This window comes from Panthera leo, chromosome B2, assembly GCF_018350215.1.
Source record: "Panthera leo isolate Ple1 chromosome B2, P.leo_Ple1_pat1.1, whole genome shotgun sequence".
NCBI lineage: Eukaryota > Metazoa > Chordata > Mammalia > Carnivora > Felidae > Panthera > Panthera leo.
In genome coordinates this window covers 102597987-102606856 of record NC_056683.1, presented here as the reverse complement: position 1 = coordinate 102606856, position 8870 = coordinate 102597987, and the positions used below count along the sequence as shown (strand labels likewise).

Here is an 8870-nt window from a genome sequence, read left to right as displayed (position 1 = left end):
GTCTAACACATGCAAACCACAGTGGAATGAATGAACAAATCAACTACAGCCCTACGTTTGTGCAGGACCCTCTTTCACACTCCTCAAACTATCAGTTTCTGTTCTCTTCACCTATAGGAGCTCTGACCCACAAAGCAGAGGTGGGTGGAGCATAGGCTATGCTAACCCCCAGCTTGTTGTTTTCCTGTCCCAATTCTCCGTAAGTTCCTCACCTCTGAATAGGATATATTTTAATATCTTCCTTCCTTCGTAGCTAAAATGAAAAAAAACAAACAAAAACAAAAAACAACCTTTCATGACATTATGATGTCATATCCTGTCGCCTCCCCCTGCGTGGTTCCAACACAGCTCTGAATCTACCAAGGTGAGTCAACTACAAAACTACTTTTCTCTCAAGTTTCTGCTTTATTACAAATCGAATGCATCTTGTTTTCAGACCGTTGGGTCTGCTGGGCGATTAAATAAAATCCCTCCGTTGACTTCGTCAAAGAGTTTGTTTTCAGCTGTATCTGTCCTCTGCTTCTTCTTTTCCATGGCAGTAAGTCTCAACTTCACAGCCTAAAGTGAGTGGTGGAAATTTGCAAGGAAGTGAATATGAAATGAATTACCTAAGAAAGAAGACAATTTAGGTGATATTTCAAAGTATCATGATCCTGCTGCGCATTACTTAGTTACGTAAATCTTAATCAGTTGAGCATCCAACTCTTGACAGCCAATCTTATTTATCATTCTGTAGCTCAAGGAAATAACAATAATAATGAGGCACCAAGACATAGAGAATAGAGTGAGTGGAAATATTCCTGGGCTCTTGGGTACAAGGGGAGGTACAGAAATTTTCTAAAATAATAGGAAAAAAAAAAAAGAAATTGTCAGAGTTCTGTTCCCTAAGTTTATTCCTTGTAGCTCTACTTGGTAACTGGAGCTGGAACTTGTAACTGTACCAAAGCCAGTGCCCGGAGTGGCCTTCTCTAACTTCTCTGGTGCATACGGAGGCCAAGGTCTGTGATGGCTCCTTGTCTTAGAAATTCACAGCCGTTGGGGCGCCTGGGTGGCTTGGTCGGTTGGGCGTCTGACCGGCTCAGGTCATGATCTCACGGTCCGTGAGTTCCAGCCCCGCGTCGGGCTCTGTGCTGACAGCTCAGAGCCTGGAGCCTGTTTCAGATTCTGTGTCTCCCTCTCTCTCTGCCCCTCCCCTGTTCATGCTCTGTCTCTCTCTGTCTCAAAAATAAATAAACGTTAAAAAAAATTAAAAGAAAAAAAAAAAAGAAATTCACAGCCGTGGCACTTCATTTGAAACTGTGACATCCTGATCCATTAAAAAAAAAAAAAAAAAGTGGAGTAGCCAATCTCCTCTTATTCCTATACAAACAGAAGGACTTTAGGGATTTTCTTTTCTCAAACTATACGTGGTAGAAATGCCCAACTTTAGCTATGGTATAATTTAACCATAAAATCTGCCTGCCTAACTGTATTTTTGACTTGGGCTTTACATGTGGTCGTTAATGCAGAGATAGTTATCCTTATGAGTATCATGCGGTTTCAACATTTGGTCCAGTTCCTGAGAAGTTGAGCATCTGGAAATGATACCTAAATACATTGGCATGCTGGAAATTGTCATCCCTAAAAATAGGTGTACATTTCACGGAGACAGGCAGTGTGTGTCTTTGTGACGGGCCATCAGCACATCAAGGGATGATACACTGAGCTAAATTTGACTTTACCTCACTTTAAATTCTCATCTAAAAGAGATCTGCCATTCTCATCATGCCAAAATACATCACAGATTTACTATTTTGTTTGTTGCTGTGACTTGTTAATTAAATCACAGTGTGGTTGTGTTTATTAAGTTACAAATTATACCTTTTGGGGGAAGAACAAGTTCTGAAGTGGAACATGTTTACTTGATGTTTTCCCTCCCATCTGCCTTAAGGGGAGATATAATTAAATGTAACAAAGCAAGAGGCAAGTGAATGCAAGGAGAAACATTGTGAGAAAATTTCTTCCAGCTGAATAAAGCTGTAAAGTTCTAGAGGCAGACAAATTGCTACAGATGAAAAGCTAACTTGAATCTAAAGTAAGATTTAAAACGGGGAGATTTTACTTTTCTACCTCTTTTCTTAGACTTTCAAAACTGTCTACAATATAATGAAAAGCTAAGAGCATTGCATTGTTTCTTCCTCACCTGCCCAGCCATCTTCCCACTGCACTCGTAAGAGCTCCCAGATTTTGTATTCCGGAAAATGGCAAAATAGTATCCCAATCCTCTGAGGGATGCGGGTCATTGTAAATGTGTCGTATTCCAGACTTAGGCTGCCCCGTCTGGTAACCAGTAGCCACATGTATCTATTCAAAATGTTAAATTAGTTTATGAATTTGTAATTAAAATCAAATAACATTTAGATTTGAGTTCCTCTCTAGTCTCTCTTCAAGTGTTCAATTACCACTGACTGCTATGGCTACTGACTACTCTATTGGATGGCATAGATATAAAACATGTCCATCATCAGAGAACGTACCACTGGACAACACTGTAGGAGCTGTGCATAAGGCTGAAGTGTATCTTTTTTATGGGCTGCTGCGAAGCACTCTCCAACAGGATGGTCTGTGGGGATGCAACTGTTCCATTGTTGCAGTTAGCCACAACAAAAAGACAATAGCAAGAAATTGTCCCCGAGGTTCAGACTATGACTAGAGCAAAACATACCACCTCTGTGATATGACTTAACACATATTCGTATGCTCTTTTAAAATATGTCTCCTCTTGCCTGCCTACACAAAGTCTAAAAATTTCCCGTCTTAGTCGATGTTCTGCAGGAAGACAATGAAAGTCTTACCAGTTATGTTGTATAGAAGCGATAACCTAGACGAACCATGACACCTTAACACCAAACAGAACTTTCTGCGATGATGGCATGTGACTACTGAGGGTGGAAAAGGTGACTAGTGGGACTAAGAAACTGAATTCTCAATTTTGTGTGATTTTAATTCATTTCAAATTAATTCATTCCAATCAAAGGATCAAGGTTGCTCCTCGCTATTGTATTAGATAGCACAGGTCTATAGGAAAGAGCTGAAGAAAGTACTAAGCGGGTTAGAGAACGTGGTAGAAGGAATTAAAGATGGTTTTCCTCGGGCGCCTGGGTGGCTTAATCAGTTGAGCATCCAACGCTTGACTTTTGCTCAGGTCATGAAGTCAGGTTTGTGAGATGGAATCCTGCACTGTCAGTGCAGAGCTTGTTTGGAATTCTCTCTCCCTCTCTCTCTGCCCCTCCCCTGCTAGCTCTCTCTTTCTCAAAATAAATGGATAAACTTAAAAAAAAAAACATGACCTCTGATACACACAAACCCTGTATAATCCTTCACCCTGAGAGAAGGCAAGATGTGAGATTGTGATGGGATTTCACTCTCAGGGCTAAGTTAGTATTCAGTTAACTTTGAGTTTGTCGAAAGATAGATTATCCTAGATGGGCCTGACCTCCTCAGGCGAGTCCTTACAAGGGACCATGTTCTTCTTGTAGAAACAGATTCTTTTTTCAATGTTTATCTATTTTTGAGAGAGAGAGAGAGAGAGAGAGAGCAGGAAAGGGGCAGAGAGAGAAGGAGACACAGAATCTGAAATAGGCTCCAGGCTCTGAGCTGTCAGCACAGAGCCTGACGTGGGGCTCGAACTTGTGAATCATGAGATCATGACCTGAGCCGAAGTCGGATGCTTAACCGACTGAGCCACCCACATGTCCCTTGTAGAAAGAAATTTGAGCATGAGAGAGGTGGAAGAGGCATACTGTCATGTTATAGGGAGGGCCATGGGGCAAAGAAGAGCTGGTAACCTCTAAGAGCTGAAAGTAACCCCCAGCCAGCAGCCACAAGGAAAAAAGGCCTCCGTCTACAGTTGCAAGAAACAGAATTCTGCTGCCAGCCTGAATAAGCTTGGAGGGCGACCCTGAGCCTCGTAGGATATCGCAGCCCCGTCAGCACCGTGACCGCTGCCTTGGGAGACTCCAGACAGAGGATGAAGTTAAACCAGGCCTGGGCTCCTAACTCACAGAAATGGTGAGAAAAACATTTGTGTGGGTTTAAGGCACAACGTCTGTGGTACCTGTTATGCAGCAACACAAAATTAATGCAGAGAATTTATGCTTACTTAGCCTGTTTAAGGGAACATGCTTTTTGAAAACTTTCAGCAGAATACATCAGTTAAGAAGATAAAGTTTTCTATTATTAACTGTTTCTTAAAGTGGATTTTAAAGTAGTTCTTTGCCAAATTTTGTTGGCCAGACCTTTGTGAATTGGAAGAGGAGAACTAGATGGAAGAAAGGAAAACCCCATGACAATGATGGCAATAGGTGATGACAGTAAAATAGTGTTTAAAGCGTTGATGGCGGTGACGCTGATGACAAATAATTAGTATGACCATCGAGATTATAGCCTGTATTTATTTCCATGGGTAGCAGAGAGCCAAGAAAATGTTCTTGTCATCAGTAAAGGAAATATCATTTTCGAGTCAGACATTGTTGTGTTATTCACTAGGTAATAATCAACATGTAAAACACGTGATCTGAATTCAAAACATCAGATAGTGAAGTTTTGAACCAAAACAAAGTGGAAGCATTTTCACAGGAATTCATATTTGAAAATAACTGCAAATTAACATTTATCTTTTTTCCTTTAAAAAGCCAATTTCTAACTATTTGGCTTGGGGAGCTCAAAGCATTAGGATAACCTTATCTCTAACCTCAAATGGAAGGAATCATAAGGCTTCAAAAAGTTTTTGACCTCTGTGTTTAGTTTATTCATTTTAGAAAAGCAAACGCTGTATCTGAACCAAAATATATAAAAAGATTTTCACTGTGTGAATAGACTTCATTATATGTAGGCTACCTTGACCCAACACAAGCTGAGGATCATATATTCCTACACACAGAAACATAATCTCCCCTTATAATAAACCATAAGTAGAATACAATGTTCTTTTACATGATAACAGAAAGGTAAAATGTAGGTCAGACATTCAGAGAAATAAAAAAGGAAAACACATCTTTATCTCTTTATTCAAAAGAACTAACTGTACCAGGTCAGTCCCAGTTCTTTGGAATAGAATGATGGTGTGCTGGTGATAAACACTAAGGCAGACCAGGCTGCTAGCAATCAGAATATCATGATGCTAACCAGAATAGGCCAATAAAGCTCGACTTGCCTTAAAAGTGATGTGCATAGACTAGACAATTTCCTGAGGTCCTGAGCTCTCCTTATCCTTGTTGGTCCAAACCCTGAACTTACCTGGGTGTGAAACTTACAAGATTCTGTCTGTAAAAGACCAGCTGAAGCGTGGATAACATTTAGGACTCTTTTCTTCAGCGCAATGCATCCTCCAAGCAGAGATGCTCTGTTGTTCTAACCTAAAACTTTGGGGAAAAAATTGTCCTGCCCTTCTCATTCTTGTTATTCCAGAGAGAGGCAGCGCCTCTCGCTAGATGGAATCGTGCAGCAGAGAGGCATCAACTCTGTGTCACAACACGCTGCGTTCAACAAATGTTCTCTGCTTTTGGACAGCTGCCTGTCTCTGCTTCAGCGAAAGCGTGGAGCCCTGTACCCAACAGAGAAAGTTCCTGCCTTAGAGTGATGGTATATTGTGGTTGTAGCTGAGAGAATGAGAAAAGCAGGGGAGGGCAGAGGCATCATCTTCCTCCATGACTCAAAGCTAGTTTCTTTCCTCCAAAAAATATTTATTGAGAACCTAGTTGGGGCGCCTGGGTGGCTCAGTTGGTTAAGCGCCCGACTCCGACTCAGGTCATGGTCTCACGGTCTGTGAGTCCAAGCCCCGCGTTGGGCCCTGTGCTGTCAGTTCAGAGCTTGGAGCCCGCTTCAGATTCTGTGTCTCCCTCTCTCTCTCTGCCTCTCCCCTAGTCACGCTCTGTCTCTCAAAAAAACTAATAAACGTTAAAAAAAATTAAAAAAAAAAAGAAAGAAAATCTAGTCTGTAGAGACATTAAGGTAGAGACACTGGAGATGTGTGGTGACAAAGCACTGTCAGAATAAGTTCTAGAGATCGGCTGTAGGACAGAGTGCTTAGAGTTAACAATATAGTACTGTACAATTACAATTTGTTAAGAGGGTGTAACTCATGTTATCTGTCCTTGCCACATTAAAAAAAAAATTGGGGCACCTGGGTGGCTCAGTCGGTTAAGCGTCTGACTTCAGCTCAGGTCACGATCTCGCGGTCCGTGAGTTCGAGCCCTGCGTTGGGCTCTGGGCTGATGGCTCAGCCTGGAGCCTGCTTCCGATTCTATGTCTCCCTCTCTCTCTGCCCCTCCCCTATTCATGCTCTGTCTCTCTCTGTCTCAAAAATAAATAAACATTCAAAAAAATTTTTAAAAAAAGGATATATCTTATATTTGTCACCCCAGTAACTATGTATGAACAAAGTAAGCAATCAATACTCTCTGGTGAGTTAAAAAAGAAAAAAAGGACAGCATCAACTTTGCCCCACATGGTAGATCGAGAGCCATCAGGGAACCAAACATGAACACATAAGCACACAAAAATACATGATTAGAAATGTGACAAGTGTTACAATAATACACAGAACCTACCTTAGATTAGGGAGAGCTTCAGTGAACATTCACAGAAATGCCAACGTTTGAGCTGGGGACAAGTAGGTAGAGAGAGATGTTCTTTGGTTCGGACGGGATGTTCTAAGCAGAGGGAAGAAGGGAAGAGTAGAGGAGGAGGCCTGGAGCAGAAATGAGCCTCACATTTGAGGAAGTAAAGGGCTGGTATGGTGAGAGAACAGCAGCCAAAGAAGCTGAAGAGAGGCCAGAGAATGAGCCGGGACCAGATCGTGCAGGGCCTTATGGGCCACTTAAGGAGTACGAATTTTTCCTGAGAGCAATCGATTAAAGTGTTCTAAACAGATGAGGTTCATAATTCAATTTATATTTTAAAAGAAAGTTTTGGGGGAGATATTTATGAAGGTAGTAGGGCTCATTAATCCTAAATTATCTTGCTAGTTTAAAAAGCTTCGTAGCAATATATTCTCTAAGCTCATTCGGTTGTCATTACACAGGTTTCTGACTTCACGAAATGAGATTGCATGGCAACCAAAGTAAGGACTCACATATCATTACCTTCTTCTCAGCCTAGGCCTTCGCCATGCATTAGCTGGTCAGGGCTTTCTCGGGGCAGCACGACTGACATTTGGGGCTGGATAATTCTTCACTGAGGAGGTTGCCCTGTGCATTTTAGCGTGCAACATTTAGCACCGTCTCTGGCCTCCACATACTAGATGCCAGTGGCACACTGTTCCCCCAGCCCATTCCCAGTTGTGACAATTGAAAATGCCTCACGATGTTGCCAACTGTCCCTTGCAAACCACTATTTGCAAGCACGGAGCAAGCTGTCATCAAAGAGGCAGTATTATCATCTTCAGATACATGATTTCTATAAGAACCAGCCGCTGAAAAGGACCTCAAAAGCCATCCCAGAAATTACCTTACCTACTCCCACAAAGACATAGAAGAGTTAATTTCCCATCCGTGTAAAAATCACCTTGATATTCTTTGCACCTAAAATCTACAGCTCAGGCAAATCCTTGGCATTCAGGAGAAGCATGGGTTTGGTGAGGTTATTGCCTTTGTGCAGAGCAGAACTATTTTCTTGTGCCCCACGACACTGCAGAGCAAGATGGGGAACAAAGAGAACCCTGCCACAGTCAACTGATTTATTTCTCTCTCTACCTGTTCCAGAACTTTCTACCTGACACCTTCATTCCAGAGGATTTAATATCCGATCATCCCCAAATGCCTTCTTTAGGATGGCCTGGAGATCACTCATAAAACAGCTCACTTTCCAGGAGAAACTGAGTTGTAAGTAATGAGACATGTCCAGGGGCACACCCAAAGCTTGTTCACTGGTGGTAAACAAAAAAAAAGGAAGACCCTTTCCAAATGTTTGACTCAGCATCCTGCTCTCAAACCTACCCTGTAAATAGACTGCTTTCTGTGGATTTTAGGGCAGAAGGTGGCATAAAATCAGAGCTATATATATTTGGAGCCACCGCGATGGGATATTATATCTATAGTCTTACTGACGACAACAGTTTTGAAGTCTCTTTTTGCTTTTAAACTATTAGTGGCATTTGCCTTTCAGACAAATGGTCGTACAATGTGCTGAGGGAATCTCTAATGCAGGCGGAAGGAGCAGGCACCCTTCCCACGGGCTCTAAGGGGAAGCCACTTCCCTCCTCTTGCCACAATGCTTGAAGCTCCTACTCTTAAGCCCTGTCTCCTCAGGTCTCTGTAATAGTAACTGTGCAAACACATTGAGCCAGAAGAGTTCACTGAGCCCAAGAAAGGTCATCAGAGAGTTGAGAAGCAATTTACGTACAGATAAGTGCATAGACTTGGAGCCAGAGGATCGGGGCTAGAATTCTCATTCTGCCACTGTTGGTTTGAGCAATTGAATTTTTTCATGTTTCAGTGTCCCCACTTGCAAAACGAAGCTACTAACTAAGCCCGTTATTTGGTTGTTGTGAGGAACAAATGAGTTCCCACATGTGAATACAAATTAACGTATGTGAGAACAGGTCCTAGAACGTGGATCGTAAGTACTGTATCTGTTTTGTATTTTCATTGTTAGTTCATAAAAAAATCTAGCTGTATTAACCAGCTTGTGTCTAGGTACATATATTTAAAGGGGGATAAATCAAAGATTAGATACATTTGGATAGAATAAAATAAATCAGCAAAAGCCTCCAACAGGGAAAATTGCCCAGAGACCACAAATCAAACTGAAATAAAAATCAATTTGGAAGTATTAATATTTGAGGAGCTCCTATTATATCAATGGTCTTTGTTATACATTAAGGGAGGGGC

The 8870-nt window shown here is 41.7% G+C and overlaps 1 long non-coding RNA gene across 1 annotated transcript; it reads left to right on the top strand.

Moving 5' to 3' along the window:
• The first annotated feature begins 325 nt into the window (after positions 1–325).
• On the top strand, positions 326–8590 carry LOC122219136. Its single transcript, XR_006202275.1, has 3 exons — positions 326–364; positions 7743–7862; positions 8476–8590. It is a non-coding gene; the product is annotated as an uncharacterized LOC122219136 (long non-coding RNA).
• The last annotated feature ends 280 nt before the right edge of the window (positions 8591–8870 follow it).